The sequence below is a fragment of the Phyllostomus hastatus genome, unplaced genomic scaffold (genome assembly GCF_019186645.2).
Source record: "Phyllostomus hastatus isolate PE091 unplaced genomic scaffold, TTU_PhHast_1.1 phas_scaffold_501, whole genome shotgun sequence".
Classification (NCBI taxonomy): domain Eukaryota; kingdom Metazoa; phylum Chordata; class Mammalia; order Chiroptera; family Phyllostomidae; genus Phyllostomus; species Phyllostomus hastatus.
Genome location: NW_025334033.1, coordinates 32480989 through 32498191, shown reverse-complemented (window position 1 = coordinate 32498191; position 17203 = coordinate 32480989). Strand labels below are relative to the sequence as shown.

The following is a 17203-nucleotide window of genomic DNA, read 5'->3' as shown; positions in this document are numbered from 1 at the left end:
TTCATAGAACCAACAACCTCCCCAGGGGCCGTGGTGAGGGGCCCACACAGGTTCACTGTCTCTGGGCATCCCAATACCCAGCTCCCCCTCCGTTTCCTCATCACTAGCAAGGCTGATCTGTCCTATTTCCCACACCCTCATACTTGCTTCTGACCTTCATAGAGAGTATGTGTGCCCCCGTGGGCTAGCCACTAGTCATAATGTCCTAATATGTGCCCATCCTCTCAGGCAAGACCTGGTTGTATCACACAGAACCAGTATCCCAGAATGACCAGTAATGGATGACATTAAGAGGAGCAAAGATTCTCTGGAAATCCCATGCCTTACCCCAAACCAATGTTGGCATACTGGCTAGTAAAAATGAATTTGGGAGCAAAAGACCTTTGCCTTTTTAAAAGTGGAAAACTTTTAAATAACACTACCTGGTGAGAATGGCCAGGAGAGATACAGGACACGGAATGACCTCCCCACATGCATTCCCTCCCCCCTCCTTCCCATCAAGTTTCCATACTTCCCACCCATGCAGTTGGGAGGGATTAACGTAGCTGCCGTTGTCTGGGTGGACCTTGGCAGTCTTCAGCTATGCAGTGGGCTCCATGGTCCTCGCCATCCTTGCCACAGATACTGGTTTGGAGATGGCCCCCTGGCCCAGATGCAAGGCGACTTTAGCAAGGGCCTCTGGGATCTTGAGGTCATCAGGTGAGTCAGTCTAAGAATAAAGCCAGTGCTGTGGCAGGGTAGTAAGAAGCAAGGGAAATCCCTTGACAAATGGAATAAAGGAAACTGAGACAAAATAATTAAACAGGGCCAAATGATTTGAGCACTTTACAGCCAGCTAATGAAACATAAGATTTTATCTTCCTTAATCAAGGGCACTTAGGAGCAAATAGTTTACACATTCTACACTGTCCCAGGACAGAATGGCCTTGGTCCCCATCTTTCTTTGAAAAGATAATGAATATTCTGTTAAGACCCTCCCCTAGGATTTGGGTGGGCGGACCAAAGAACCTTTGGGCGCTCTCACTAGAGCACGCCCAAGCCTTGTATTCTGCTGTTTTTCTCCTAAACTGGAAGGGACCCCATGAGACTTGCAAAGAGGGGAGCATTGGGCAGAGGCAGCTCATCCCCAGCATACGCCCTGAACCTGTCTCCAAGGCCTCCTTTTTCACTGACTTTATCTCTCTCGTTGCTTTTTCTACCTTAAGCCCTTCCTTGTTTCACTGTCCTCAGCTGTAATAAACAACTCTCAAAAACACCAGGATTTGTGTTGTGAAATCTTTCCTGCATGACCTCAAGAACCCACACACTATCGGCGGGTCCAGTGCAGACCCGCTCCAGGTAAGGTAAACAGTGCCATGGCAGACTGGTACCGTGAAGTCACTGGGACGTCATTGACTTATCCAGCTACTATATAAGCCTACCTGATTTCTGGGCTTTTCACTGACATGACAAATAAAGCCTCTTTTTGGTTTAAGCTAAACATACAACCCAATATTATAACCCCTGGATTCTTTTTTATAACTGATCTCAGAGGCTGTATTTTTTTCATCTTAAATTACCTTTATCTTATAGCTTACATAACTTAAATAAACACACCAAAAAACAAAACTCCTAATTTTTCACTCTTTAGTCAAAGCCTTCCCAAGATCCCTAGGCTTGTGCTGTCTCAGGTGAATGAGGAAATAACAGTGATTTCAACAAAATAGAAATGTATTTCTCTATCATATGAGAGAAGGCTGGAATCTGGCTGGTGTTGGAGCTATCGTGTCATCAAGGTCCCAGGTTTCCTCTCTCTTTTTCTTCTGCTATTCTTACATAGCTTCTATCTTCAGATTCACTTCATGGTCCAATGTGGCAGCTGGAGCTCCAGCCATCACATTGATCTTCCTGTTCCAGGAAGGTACAGAAGGAAGGAAGAAGGAAAAAAATGAGTGTGTTTGTAGTCTAGCCCCTTTCAAGGAGTCTTCACAAAATACCCACCCAACAACTTCTGTTTGTATCTCAATGGCCAGTCCAGGTACAAATGTGACTGACAAATGTAGTCTTTTAGCTGGGTACCTTGCCACCCAGATTAAAATCTGGGTTGTGTTCCTACAGTAAAATGGGAGAGTAGACACAAGGTAGGCAACTAGCAATTTCTGCCCCACCCTACTTATCAAACAAGTTGGGCTTCTGTGTTTAGTTCTGCTGCTTGGTGCCTGTTTCCAAGGAGACCTCCTGGTTCAAACTGCAATTACCCTCTCCATGGACCCTTCACATCCCAAACTGGTTCCCTACTGCACCCCACCCAGGAAGCCCTGACCAGCAGCTTCTGATTTACTCAGTTAAGAAACATGTTTTGAGCAGCGACTGTCTTTTATTAGATACCATTAGTCTTTCATGAGAACCTTGGCTTCAATTTAACTCATTGCACACTTGAACTTCATCTGTGTCAGGCTCCAGTTAGACCCCATTCATATTTACCCTTCTTCATTCACTAGTCTTTCCCTGGAACTACTGGAACTATGTGCTTTCCAACACAGGTCTGTTCTTCAAGAGTCAGTTCCTAACTTCCTTCTGTCCTAAATGTTCTAAACCCCATGGATGAGGCCTGTGTGGCCCAGAGCAACACAGTCATGGTCAGCAACAGCAACTGAGTCAGGGCTGGGCTTCTCTGAATCTTCATGGATAACAGGTATGATTTTGCCTGGGTATGAGTAACAGAGAGAGGCCAGAATGATATTAGTTTTTTTATTCTCTCAAGTTCTTCTGACCCTAATTGTACATTTCAGGCCTCATAGAGAGCATTGCAGGGCGCAGTCATCCATAAAGAGCACACACAAGGAAAAGTCAAACAATAACAATGAAGTGAATTATTGTCTAGATAGAGACAAAACATCTCCTCCCCACCTCACCTGCACAGAGCATACAAATAAAGTCTGATAATGCCAACAAAATGTGTTACTTTGTGTCCTCATATAAAGAATACCTTTCAGAATTATCTAGTTCTTTCACGTGAATTTTCCTATTTTGATTTTAATAATAAACTAAAAGCTATTGTAAAAAATGTAAAATTTTACTTTCTATTATGTCTTTTCAAATAAAAACATCATTAGGCAGACATGAACAATTATTCTGAACTGGGTTTTTTGAAGTTCTAGATTTCAGAGGAATAGGTAAATTATGCATTAACATTTTATTTTTATTTTTTTAATCCTCACTTGGGGGCATGCTTATTGGTTTTAGAGAAAGGGGAAGGCAGGAGAGAAGCACGGACTGGGCGCCTCCTGACAAGGGAACCTGGACTGCAACCTTTCCGTCAATGGGACAACACCCAACCAACTGAGCCACACTGGCCAGGGCTAAATTATGCTCTAAAGCATTGCTTTAAATTTAAAACTAAACCCATGAGACCTGACTTTGTAGGTTTAACCCAGAGGGCTTGATTTGGATTTAGAAAGCTTGTTGATTGGTCTGGTCATATTCATTCTAAACAAACATTTGTGATAGCGCGTTTCAGGGCCAGAGCATTCGTTATCCTGACAGCCAAATGCTACATGGTGGAAAAGTCCGAGCTATAAGAGGCTCTGTTCCTATAATGAGAGGGCAGATAAATTCCAAAAGAAGGTGTTGGCATATGTCCCCTCGGCTTTTCAGTTTCCGACAACAGATGGTGACATCGCAGTCCCAAGTGTTTCCCATATAGTACTTGGCTCACACAGGGCTCTATTCTCTGGGGCAAACAGGCAGCATCAACTAAAAAGAGGTGTGTTTTGCTGATAAGCTGGTCTTTTCTTGGGCGTCACAACACTGTCAGAAAGGCAATACTGGGAATGACTCCACTCCCCTAGGAACGCAAACAGTCCCCAGCACCCAAGGACACCGGGGAACTGGTTGGATATGAGAGGATATGTCCTTTTGGTGCTGATGAAGAAATACTGAGGAGCGTAGACAGTGAAACAGACAGGACTTATCTTGGAAAGGTCATTTGAAGGAGAACTTACCGAGGAATGACATTCGCCTCTGTCGTTGAGTGGAAAACCAGCCAGGACCTGGCAGCCCGACAGCCTGGGCTCCTTTCCAGGGCTGCAGCACCCTACAGGCAGTTGAGCAACGTGACCCTGGCGGCAAAGAAACCCTGGACAGGCCTCTGAGGCTGGGGAGGTTGACCACTACCTCACTGGTGAGACATTGCACTGTCCTCAGAGACACTGTTCTTGCCTTGACTTTAAGGACCTCCCTTTGTTTTTTTTCCACTCCAGCATACTGCAGCCTGACGTCCTCTCCCCTCCCTGCTGCAGTATTTTGCCCAGAGGACCTTGAGCTGTGAAGCTGGTGGGAGGTGGGGATGAGAGCTGTGGTGTACATCATTTTGCACAAGGGACATGGGACCTGTACAACCAGCTGTGTGATGTTGGGCAAGTCACTTACCTTCTCTGTGCCTCAGTTGCCACAAACATATAATGGGACTTATAATCACATTCACCCCATAGGACTGTTAATGAGCATTTAACAAAATCCTGCTGTAAAGCACTGAAGGACCGTGCCTGGCTCCCAGTCAGAGTGCCACAGATGAGAGCTATTGCCACAAGTAAGAGGGGAACAGTTTCTACTGCACTTTCTCCCTGGACATTTCACTAAAACACACATGAGCCCCCCGACACAGGACAGAGATGATAAGAAAGGGAAACGTCTCATGATCCTTTAACTCTGTCAGTAGTTCTTAACCTACCAAAAGACACCTGTGTGCCCATGTGTATATGTAGATTCTCTTAATTATACAAAGTCTATGCTGATCTGATTCCATTTTAATCTAATGATGAAAGGCCAAGTCACATTTGTTCAACTGGAAGTGCACGGGCTTCAGGAGCACGTGGATAGAATGTAACTAACGTTATCTCGGTTCAAATTCCTTTCGCGTGACCAACTGCTGTCTCATTGAACCTTTGCAGTTGTTTGGTTTTTTTTCTCAGTTATGGCAGAGAGTAAAATAAGCGCATCCAGGTCTTTACACACCGCAATAGACTGACACCGAATCAGGTCTGTGGAGGCCTTGTTGCAGCTTCTCTGGTCCCAAGCAGAGCGCATTTTTCATGCACGTTGAAGACCGTCCATTAGTTCTTGGCAAGGAAGCTAAGTTCTCAGAGCCTCTCTCTGTAACCAGTCTCCCCTTTCTCATCCTCACAGCTCCTTGCTGAAGGGCAGAGGCTCTCCCCGCTTACAGGACAAAGGTGAACAACTGTGGCCAGCATACTCCACGACATCCCTGGACCTGATCCGGGTCAATCATTAAGTTCCCAGTGCACTGCCCAGACCAAAATCTTGCCCTCCCTTTCCAGGGAGAAACATTTTTTTTTCTTTTTAAATTTCAAAATCATGAAATAAGGGCCTTGAAAATTAATTTGCAAACTTCTTTGCCTCTGGGGAAGGCAAGTCCATTCACATCTGAAATTTTCCCTCAATGTCTTAGGTGATGCACTGACTGAGCTACTGAGCTCTCACGATGCAGCTGAAAAGAAAATAAAGTTATGCCCTGTCTGTTTCTGTGGAAATGCAAAGCCATAATGATGTGGGTTGAGCCAGGATTCTCAATGGAATCCTTAGACTGGTTCCTGGGAGGAACATCCAGTCAATTTCTGTTATCATACCTACTCACCACTGGGTGTAGGCTCCTTGACCTAAATGCTCTGAGCAAAGCCTCTTTCCGGGAAGTGGGTGAGCACTGTAGTGAAAGGTGCTAAGGATCAATATTTACTGGCAACCAGCATTTTGGAGCACGGTTGCCATGGTAACACTGTCAGCCCCAAATGACTGTCATGAGGTGAAAAAATCTTCTTAAAATAAATGAAAGCAGAAAAAGTTATATTTATAAACCTCTTACCGAACACCTATCCATTCACAAAATAGAATGTGTCCTTTAGGCTATAGGCACTCAAAGATTTGGGGGAAATTTCATGACATAAACATTTTCTTAAAAGAATTGTTATTCTCATCTCTCAAAAAAATAGTCTGTAAAATAATTAATACGGATTCTTTAAATGAAGAGAGTTCTAAGGATTTATGGGCTTGTACACTTAGATATGTAATGCAGTTGTGACATTAAAATTCTGCACTAAATTACCAATGGCTTAATATGTAAAATGGTACTTAACTAGGAGTTTTCTTCTAAGTTGTACAAATTATTTCTGGCAGGTTCAATAAATAAAGTGTCATAAAATGTGTTATGCACTGGGGAAAAGACATCAGGAACACAGATGAAGATAGTTGTGCACAGTTTTTGCCAAGCTCCATGCCTCGCTTGCATTCCCTTACTAGCAGAACCACAATTTTATTTAGAGTAGCAATGTGCTCAGCCAAAAATACTCAATTTCATACCCTCCCTTGCAGCTCGAGGTGGCCACATGATGTAGTTCTGGCCAATAGTATTCAGGCAGAAGTCCCTGAGGAGGGTATTGTTAGGAGACAATTTTCCCTGGTCTCTTGAGTATCTGTTTATCTTGCGAGCAGGGGCACTATCTTTCATTTTACATTCTCTTCCCAAGGATGGTTGCATGGCATACAATCCTGGAAGAGAGGCATACTGCCTCTCCAAATCCTGGAAGACAGAGATACTGTTTTACTCCAGGTCAAAGGCCAAGCTTACCTACTGACCATTTGCAAGATTTGAGTTTCCTAAGTTTAGTTTCTTCTCCTGTAGTGCATTCCTGCGGGCCTCCTTGTGTTGCTCCCTTGGGTCTTGAGGGCAAGGAGAACTGCTACAAATAATGCTGATACTCCTGCTACTTGATGTGTTGTGGGTAATAAAGTCCTTTACCTCTGACCCAGCAGTCTCGTGACTTCTGCCAGCATCCATGAAACTGTGGCAGACTAACTTTTAGTTTGTTAATAGGGTGAAATCTCAGACTCTCCATAGTTCTTGACAAGATATTCCTTTCAGAATAAAAAAGTGAGGTAGGCGAAAGCTCTTGCCTCTTGGCCCTTCCCCTTTCCTCCTGCCTTGAGGTACAGCAACCAATTTGGGACCATAAGGTGCCAGCACAAAGACAAAGGCTACATCTGAAGGTGGGATGGCAGAGAAGAAACATGAAGAATCTGGGGCCCTAACAAAGAGTTTTTGCCCCAGCCCTGGATTGCATAATTCATTTCAGGGTTCTGGTTCTTTGAGGTAAATGAGCCTCTAATTTGGTTATGTCAACTTTGTTTTGTTTTGTTTTGTTTTTTCAGGCAAATGCATCCCTAGAGTCTATGTCAAACTTAATAACATAGTAATTACATAACAGGAACTGTGTCAAACATACTCAATTTACAGCTAGTGTGTTGCTGCCTTCCTTACTTATTGGTCCTGTTTCTATCTTTCTGTATGTTAGCATTATAGTATGTATCTCTAATAAACTAACAAATCTTTCTAGGAAATTTGTGTAAAAAATCAATTCGATAAATACAATTTGGTCCCAGGCCAAATGTGTCCCTGAACTTTCCTGAGTTGTCTCTTCAGTTATTAATCAGGAAGGAGAAACAATGGAACTATCCCTTTCTGCAAACTTATACCTGGGGCTTGAGTCTTGTCCACTCACCGGTGTTACCTAGCTCCCAGCACAATGGCTGGTTGATAGGAGGCTTTCAAATATTTACTGACAAAGTGCTCTTGAAAGGTGTCTCTTTATCAAATGTCTCTTTATCTTTTGGGTAGGCCCAAAGAAAATTAACATTTAACAGAGTATTTCAATACATTCGATCTGTCCTTTGACTACAGTTAAGTGTTTTAAGAAAAAAAAACTGTGGCTTATCTTCAAAGAAACAATTTCTTATCTTTGTTCCTCAGGACCACAGGATGCCACATAACAATGGAATCAAAAGATTCTTGCCCTGGCTGAGCACTCAGTTGGTTGGAGTGTCATCCTGTACACCAAAATGTGGTGGGTTCAATTCTCAGGGCACACACCTACGTTGTGGGTTTGATCCTCCACTGTGGTGTGTATGGGATGCAACTAATTGATATTTCTCTCTCACATCAATTTTCTCTCTGCCTTTCCCTTCCTCTCTCTCTAAAATCATTAAACAGCCCTGGCTGGTGTGGCTCAGTGGATTGAGCACTGGCCTGTGAACCAAAGAGTCACTGGTTCAATTCCCAGTCAGGGCACACGCTTGGGGTGCAGGTCAGGTCCCTAGTGGGAGGCATGGAGAGGCAACCACACATTGATGTTTCTCTCTCTCTCTTTCCCTCTCTCTAAAATTAAATAAATAAAATCTTTTTAAAAAATAAAATGATTAAACATATCCTCAGGTGAGGATTAAAAATGAGAAAAAAAAGTCTATACAACCTCAAAGTCTGCTGCAGTAGGATACCAGAAGTAATAACAATTGTCATCAGAGGCCAAAACATCTTTGAAAGTCATGTACAAAAATTATTTTTAAAACATTGGATACAATTTGAAACTCGTATCAGGAAGAAACATTAAAACACAAGATGAGAATATAGAACAATGCAGACTTTTACACCAAAAACAGGATAAACAAAAAGATACTGTGCATAATAAGATGAATTACAAATAGCCTTAGTTTGAAGGCTGTCCGGAAAAAGCCCAGCCATTGTTAATATAATGAGAACAGTTTGCACGACATCAATGTAACCTGGCAGCCAAGGAGAGAGGATTGGAATGAGTATGTGTGAACAATGATGACTTCACTGTACTAGTCAGTGGGGACAGTAGACGCCATTGAGTGAGCATGTGTACTGTGTGGCTGTCACATTCAAAATGACTGAGCTGGTAGAGCAACAAATCTGCATCAGATTTTGTGTTAAGCTTGAACATTCCTCTGCAGAAACTATTTGGATGATTCAGAAGGCTGCAGCTATGGGCAACTGATGATTGGCAGCTTCATCATGACAACGGGCAGGCTCATTCATCATGTCTCATACAGAGTTTTTTGGTGAAACATCAAATCACTCAGGTTACACAGCTCCCCTATGGCCCAGATTTGGCACACTGCAACTTCTGGCTTTTCCCAAGCCAAAGTCACCTTTGAAAGGGAAGAGATTTCAGATCATTGATGAGATTCAGGAAAATATGATGAGGCAGCTGATGGTGACTGCGAGAACTGTGTGAGGTCCCAAGGTGCCTATTTTGAAGGGAACTGAGGCATCATTATCCTATGTGCAATGTTTTTGTATCTTGTTTAATAAATGTCCCTATTTTTCATATTGCATGGCTAGATACCTTCTGGAATGACTTCATATAATTTTCAGTACATTATGATTCCTAGTTTCTGTTCAAAAACCTAAACTATGTGAAATTGCCTGTAATATGTGCCTTCAGTATGATTTCTGTTTAAACATCTATCCAAACCACAAAGAGATACCATCTCACACCCATTACGATGACCATTATTTTATTAGGAAACGAGCAAATATTGGCAAGAATGTGGAGGAACTGGAACCCTCGTGTGCTACTGGTAGGAATGTAAAATAGAGTTCCACCAGAGAAAACAATTTGTGGTTCCTCAGGAGTGAAACATAAAATCACCATATAACTCAGTAATTCTACTCCTTGGTATATACTCAGAAGGACTGAAAACAGGGACTACAGCCGACACTTGCACACCAGTGCTGATAGTGTTTTCACAACAGCTGGCAGCAGAAACAACCCCACTGTCCATCGCCACAGGAAGGGATCGACAAAATGTGATATTCCCACAGACTACTTAACAGCTGAATTGAAAATCTCTGTCTACATTATAAAAGAAGGAAAATAAGAAGGTGATAGCAGTGGGAGGAATCTGAAAATAATATTTTTACAAACAAATTCTGTCCCCACATATGCCTGAGCAGGGTGGTGGGGTGGGGTGGTCCAGTGGTATACACAAGTGAAGAACTGGAATAAAATGCGGGCTATGTGCAGTGGAAAATTACTCAGTCCTAAAGAGGAGGGGAATTCTGGTGTCCATACTACAACATGGGTGGACCTTGAAAACATCAGGCTAAGTGAAATCAGCAGACGCAGAAGGATAACTATTATGATTCCATTTATATGAGGTACCCAGAACAGGCAAATGTGCAGGGACAGAAAGTAGAAGGATGGTTACCAGGGACTGGAGGACGGGGGATGGGAAGCTGCTGCTCATCGGGTACATAGTTACCGTTAGGATGATGAAAAGTCCTGGAAAGAGACAGTGGGGACAGTTGCACAACATTGTGAATGTGCTTACTGGCCGCTGAGTTTTACCTTCACACATGGTTAAAATGGTGATTGTTTACGTTATATATGTCTTGCCACAATAAAAAATATCTCTGAAAGAAATTAAACCAAAATGGTGGGAACCAGATTTTAAATTTTGTACGTGGGTTTTGTTTTTTCTTGTCCTTGCTTTCTGTAAGCCCTGCCTGCCTGTGCTATGAAGCAGAGTAACTGAAATGACCCCAAGACACTGCCAGCGCCTTTCGGGCTGAGGGATCGGGTGGTCATGTGCCTCAGGAGGTCCCACGTCATTTGGAAAAATTTCCGGCTCAGCAATTTTATTCTGTTCCTCCACCCCCACCCCAGACATATGTTGGGCCAGAATTGTTTGTGAAAATATTAATTTAGGATTCCTTTCACTCTTATCATCTGCTTATTTTCCTTCCTGCATATTTCATAATGTAGAGATTTCTGATCAGCAGTTAAAATAGTCTGTGCATTAGTTATCACTTCCTGGTGACCCACTTTGTACACAATTTCTCATTCTGGCATAGAAAGTTCAGGTTTCAAAAAAAAAAATTCCTATGACTAAAGTATGTGTCTGAGCAAAAAAAGGAGGGGAAGAGGTGTTGACTGAATTTCTATGGTAGCACTCCAAAGATCTCAGCAGTCTGCACCCCAAATCAGCCCTGAGAGTTCCCATTTTATTTACTCTCCTACAACAGCTCTCAAATTACACCCTCTTTAGTTATTCCACACCCATAACCCCATTTTTTCCACTTCCCCCTCTCTCATTTCCTTCCTAAGAAATTCATCTCTGCACTGAATTCACCAAACACTGTGTCTGCTGGGCATCGCGGTGCTGAGTGCACTGGGGAACGCAGAGGGCCCTGCGAGAGCCCCACTCTGAGGAGTGGGCTACTAGCACCACTACGTGTTTGTGAGATGCAGGTTCCCGGGCTCCATCACCAGTGGATGACTTGGTCGGTCTGTGCTTTTAGCAGCTCCCCAGAGGATTCTGACTGGGAGCGTAAGAACACATTTTGAGAAACACTTTGATGAGTTGGAAGGCAGTAGGGTATCTTCTGTGCTGTACAGAGGTAGCTCCAAAGCATCAGAGAAACAGAGAAAGAAGAGACTGAATTGGTCTGAGAGACTGAGGGAAGGCTTCATGGAAGAGGCACTGCCACTTGCTGCCTCCCAACCCCTGAAGGTGAGGGCCAGACTTCGGGTCACACTGCCCCGCCCCATCCAGGGCCTTTGGAGAACTGGGGGAGAACAGGAGACTCTGGGACAAGGAGTTACACTCATCTCTGACAGGGTCCAAGTGGATGAGGTCTTTTCCTGGGGTACCCACCCCTACACTGAGCCCCAGTCCCAGACCAACCTGCCAGCTCTGGACAAGGTCCTTAACTTTTGCAGCCTCAGGCAACGGATGACGTTTTCCGCTCTCTAGTCTTGGCATAAGAATTAAATGAGCCAATGTGTGTAGAGTTCTTGGTACACAATTAAAATTCAGTATGTGATAGCTAATGTTATTCTTATTATTCTAGATTTTTCTTTAGGATAAATTCCTAGAAGTGGGGTTACTGAAACAAGGAGTGTGTTACTAAAAGGTACACATGGAAACCATGTATGCCATTTCTGAGTTTTATGGAAGTGTTTCAATTTGACTTCTAGAGGTAAAGATGTTGATTCATATCTATACAAAATATTAGTAGGGTTAGCCTCTGAATGGAAGGGATAGAAGGTACTCTCTATGTTCTTTTTGTTGCATTGAGCCACTTATTTCTGCCTCCTCCTCCTCTTCTTCCTTCTTCTCCCCCTTGTCCTCTTCCTTTATCTCCTCCTCCTCTCTGACAGACAACCTTCCCCTCACCCCACCCTCAACACAAACCAACTTATTCAATGCCTGGAGACCCCTTTAAATGAACAGCTCTTCCCCACAGGAGACACTATTAAAATGTAAACATATTACCTGTGAAAAGTACCACATTCAACTCGAAGACCTCAGCCTTTCCCCCAGGTTATTGATCCGATCAGCTGGCTGTTAATACCTGGCCCAGAATAAGGCGTGGACAGAAGGTCTGGGACAGGACTACCAACCCCAGAAGGACAAGCCCAGAATAAGAGGTAGCTTAGCAGTGAAGGTCCTGAGAGCTAAAGGGACATAAAAAAAAATCAGATGCTCGAGATAAGAAAACCAAAACCAAAAGGGAGGGGAGGTTTTCAGAGGAGTCCTTGAAAGAAAACAAGCACCCCACTGTCTGAGATGGCTCGCGTTCAAAGGCTGGAAGCAGAGAAGTCAAGTGAAGGGCCCTCGGACAGCCCCCGCGCAGGCCTGTGGAAGTCTGAGGACTGAGTGGAGACAGAAGCCATGAGCTTATTTGCCCATGCCTATTCTTACAGGCACGTGTTGCGGGCCAGAAGGTTACAGTTTATGTAAGTGGGTTCCAAAGCGTTAGTAAGAAAAGCACTCAGAAAGCAATTCTAACATCTCAGAGGAAATGCCCTAACAGTTTGGACTGATTCATTCAAATGTTTTTTTATATGAAAACTTTCCTTTCTTGATTATCTTATTTCATAGCTGTGTTACTTTTGAATATAGTATTGGTTTTAGAAAACCAAAACCATTTTACCATTTCTATCAATAGATTTCATACCATAATCAAAATCTACTTTTTTTTTTTTTTTTTGGAGAAAAGCTTTAGAGACATTGATATGTCTGAAATGCAACTTTGTAGTTTTGGGTCTTCCCAAATTGTCTTAATTTCAGTTTGGGACAAAAACAATTTTACCACATCCTCCAGATGCTCACCGGTTTCTGCTGCAGGGTGGCTCCTCCTCTGGACCCTCGGCTTAGCCAGGGCCTCAGCCCTTCTCCCGGGTGGACTCAGCCTGCTTAGCTTCCCCTGCCACCCTGACTCTGGGGGTTCTCTGTCAGCCACCCCTCCAGCCGGCAGCCTGAGAGGCCCACCTAACCTCTGTCATGGGCTCACCTTGCCCTTCATCAAATCAGACCCCGGAGAAGGCTCTCTGACTCTCAACTCAACCATCTCCCATGACATATGGGAACCTCTTAGTGCTGTCCATGCCACAGGGAAGTTGAACTCCAGCCCTTCCTCTGCCCAATCACACAACTATTTTACTCTGATAGGTCAGGGCAGTTTGGAAGGTATTCTCCTTTCAGATCCCAAATATGAGACAGAGCAAATCCTCTACATCTGGTGTTCACATCAACCTACCTGACCAGCAGACAAGGTTGTCCTTCATCTGCACCCTTCTTATCTCTGTGGTGGGAGTCTGCAAAGATAACCACTGTTAATTCATCTCTCCCTGTGTGTGTTTATTGCTCCTCCCATCAAGAAGGAGAAGCTACTTCCTCTCTCTGATTCAGGGCTGGCCTTGTGACTTGCTTTGATCAACAGAGTGCAATGGAAGTGATGTTCTGGTACTTCTGAGCCAAGATCTGAAATGCACTGGCAGCTTCCTCTTTCTCTCAATGAGAAGCCATCCACCATGTAAGAAGTCCAACCACCCTGAGATCATCATGCTTTGAGGAAGTCCTAGCTATCCACAGGGAGAGGTGAGGGAAGGGGGACGCTGGGGGTGGGGGTGGACAGAGAGAGAGAGAGGGAGAGAGAGAGAGAGATGCAAAGTCAGTACCACCTATCCCATGTATCCCAGACATGGAAGTTGAGAAGTTTTCTTGGATGTTCCAACCCCAACAGATACTCCACAAATGGAAGAACCACCCAGCTGAATTCAGCTCAGATTGTGCAATCATGCTAAATGCTAAATGTAGTTTTAAGCCACTGAATTGTGGGGGTAGCTTATTGTGCAGCAACAGCTAAATGAAACACCTCTCCAGCTGCATTTCTCCCCATTGCCTGCCTTACACGTTACGCTCCAGCAACTCACACCAGCTTGTGGCTTGTTGTATATGCTATGCTGTGTCTCACTTCCTTACTTTTTTTTGAGCTGTAACTCCCTTTCCCATCTCTTTCCTTTGCTTGGTTAACTTCTGTTCCACTTTTGTTCCATTTGATTTTTTTTTCTCCTAGGCACTCATGGTAACTTGTGAGTTACTACAGGTTACCAAACCACTCTCATTGCACCGAAGACATTATATTGCAATTGTTTCTTTATGTATCTGCCTCCATACTGGGCTTGAATTCTTTAAGTGTGGATACTACATCTTATTTGTCTTTGAGGTACCTCTTTATTTGGAAGTGAGAGCAAGTCCCTTAAACTCCTTCAGCTCAGTTTTCCTGCATTCAGTTGCCTATAACGGAAACCGACTTCACTGTGTTAAACAAATAATGTTGGGTTTTTTTTTCTTCATATTAAGAGTTTAAAAGTAGTGCTTCCAGGACAGAAACAGTGGCTTTGCGATGTCAGCAATATCCCAGTTTCCTTCTGTCTTCCTGCTCCACCTCCCATAGAACACAGCTGTCCTCCACATCCCCACAGCTGGACTGCTCTGCCAGCAGCCTCGTCTCTATGTCCCAGGCAGGGAGAAGGAAGGAGCAGGGAAGAGAAGGCAATGCCGGTATCAGGAAAGCAGCACTGTCCCTGAAGTCTCCCAGAAGACTTTTACTCAGGTCTCACTGGCCAGCATGGACTCACATTGCCATTGATAACTGCTGAAGAGGCTACAGTAATTGTTCTGAGAAACTAAACTTTGGACCGGAAGCAGTACCTGTGTGGGGTTGACTCTGCAGGGAACAGTGAAAAAATGGATGCTGCAGAGCAACTGGGAGTACCTGCCTCGCTCCTCACCTGTGACACAGGATTAGGGTTAGGCCCGACCAGGTGGAGTTGATGGAATTAAGGGAATGCAGGCAATGTGTTGTTCTTAGTACCAAGGACAAATAAGCATTTGATAAAAGCAATCACCTTCCCACATTTCCAGATGTGGCATTTGATCTTAAACATCCAAGAATTTTCCCTGAAGGGCCAGAAAATTAGTTGGCTCGAGGCAGTTGTCCCACTCTCTGTTTGCCATGCTCCAGCAGTGGATTCGCCTCTGGTGATTAACGAGCCTCTCTCAATCATCTGTTCAACTGTTAATAAATCCAAACTGAATTATCACTGCGACTCTTCACTTACGACGTGTGACCCAGGGAGAACAGAGCTTGGAGAGACACGAAAAGCAAACGAGCTGTTTTCATTGCTTTGTGGCTCCAGCGCTGCATATTTCATTTCTGATTCATGGAAAAATATCCAGCACACGAGAGTCAGCTATATTGGTGCGAGGCGCCAGACCAGGGGGGTTAAAAATAAAGTTTCCAATATCTAAGTCACTGGGGCCCAAAGAAGCTGACCTGGAAAAACGTTAGCAATAGTTAGATTTCCTTTTGCTAGTAACCTGCTCTGTGAGTCTGCCACCCCCTCTTACCCTCACAGTTGTCTGTGTATTTTCTGTTACTTGTTTGTTTTTGTTTGTTGTGTGTTTGGGTTTGTTTTTTGTTGTTGTTTTTGCTTATTTGTGCAAATTATTTTAAGATTTTTATTTTGGCGAAGACTTTTTTGTTTGCCGAGGAAAACCATAAAATGGCTTGTGAAAAAGTAAATTTATTGGCTTGAGTGACTAAAAAGCCCAACAGAAGTTTCAACGACTAAATCCAGGTGCTCAGGAATTTCTCTGTAGCTCAGGTTTTCCCTCTTGGTAGCAAAATAGGTCCCTTGCAGCTCCTAAATTACACTCTACCAGTGCAGAAACCCGAGCAGAAAGAGGAAGCCTTTTCCCCAGTGGTTCCAGAAAAAGCATCAGGACTCACCCAGCATGGGTCATATGCCCATCCTTGAGCCAATCAGCAAACTAAGGAAATATGGTTCTCTTACTGGCTAGTGTGGGTCACATGCCTAAGCCTGGAGCCTGAGGTGAGGTCAGCCTCATTTAAACCACTTAGGTTGAGGGTGGGAAAAAGATGGTCTTCCAAAGACTCGTTGGGACGCTCCTGCCAGCATGATAGTGTGCTGAGGCTAGGCTTTGCAAAAGCTCAAAGCGCCCTGTGCATGTCCAGATCCCTTTAGATGTTATCAAATGTAAATACTATAATAATGCCAGGGACACTCTTCCCCATCTGTCAAAATCCTACTCGTTTTTCAGGGTTCTTTCAAATATACCACAAACAAATCTCCCTAATGAGATTAATTTTCCATCAGCACTCTGTTTATTTTTCTCTCATGGCATGTATCATATCTTACCATGGATTATGGTGAGTTACACACCCATGTGTCTCCACTTGGGTTTGAAAGAGAATTCAGGCCGAGTTTGAGCAGGGCACGCCTTCCGTTCATCACCAAAAGCCTGGGCATGAGGGTTTCTGTCCTGATGCGACCAGGCCTTGGAATGGAGAGACTGTGGTGTGGTGTGGAGGGAGAAGTCACATGGCCCATCCATGGTGCGAGGTGGCATTTTACAAGTCGACTGGCTTTCCTTTTTCATGTCATCCTGGAACGTCTTTCTTTAACATGCATGGCGAAACCTGGAGGGAAGCTGAAAACAGATTCAAACCCTCAGATGGCAGTAGTCTTGGAAATGTCACGTCCTGAATGAATTAGAGAGAAAGAGAGTTGTGAGAAGCCTTCCTCCCTCCAATAAACAAACATGCAAATACCCCAGATGCCTACTACACTCTCTCCAGGGCTAGCAGCTTATTAATAAGTTCAGGACCTTTCCATGCTGCTCATACTTTTTACACACCATCTGTTTCCTCTCCTGTCGTTGGCGGCTTCATTCCAGGGACAACCCTGGGGAGAAGGAGCCGACATACCAAGTTTCTGCTATTGTCCCCCTTGCTTGCAAGTACCTGCAGATTTCTCTTAAATATTTCCTGTTCAACTCAACAGGTTTTAATTATGTGAACTAATATTTGCTCACTCTGAAACCATATTTGCCCTCATAAAAGGCAAGGTCTGAAGGCCTGGGATTAGGCAAGCCCAGAAAAATCTCAACGTTTATGCAAACAAGCTCGTGCTTCCTGCCACCTAGCATTTCCTCACTGCTCGAGTCTTCTGTATTCTGCTTGCGGGACATCTAT

At 43.9% G+C, this 17203-nt stretch overlaps 1 long non-coding RNA gene across 1 annotated transcript; it reads right to left on the bottom strand.

Annotated features, from left to right (window-relative positions):
- Positions 1 to 1609: 1609 nt before the first annotated feature.
- LOC123807940 lies at positions 1610 to 13510 on the bottom strand. The gene is made up of 3 exons (XR_006783732.1): positions 13400 to 13510; positions 3984 to 4075; positions 1610 to 1887 (listed from the first exon to the last, which is right to left on the bottom strand). It is a non-coding gene; the product is annotated as an uncharacterized LOC123807940 (long non-coding RNA).
- Between the last annotated feature and the right edge of the window lie 3693 nt (positions 13511 to 17203).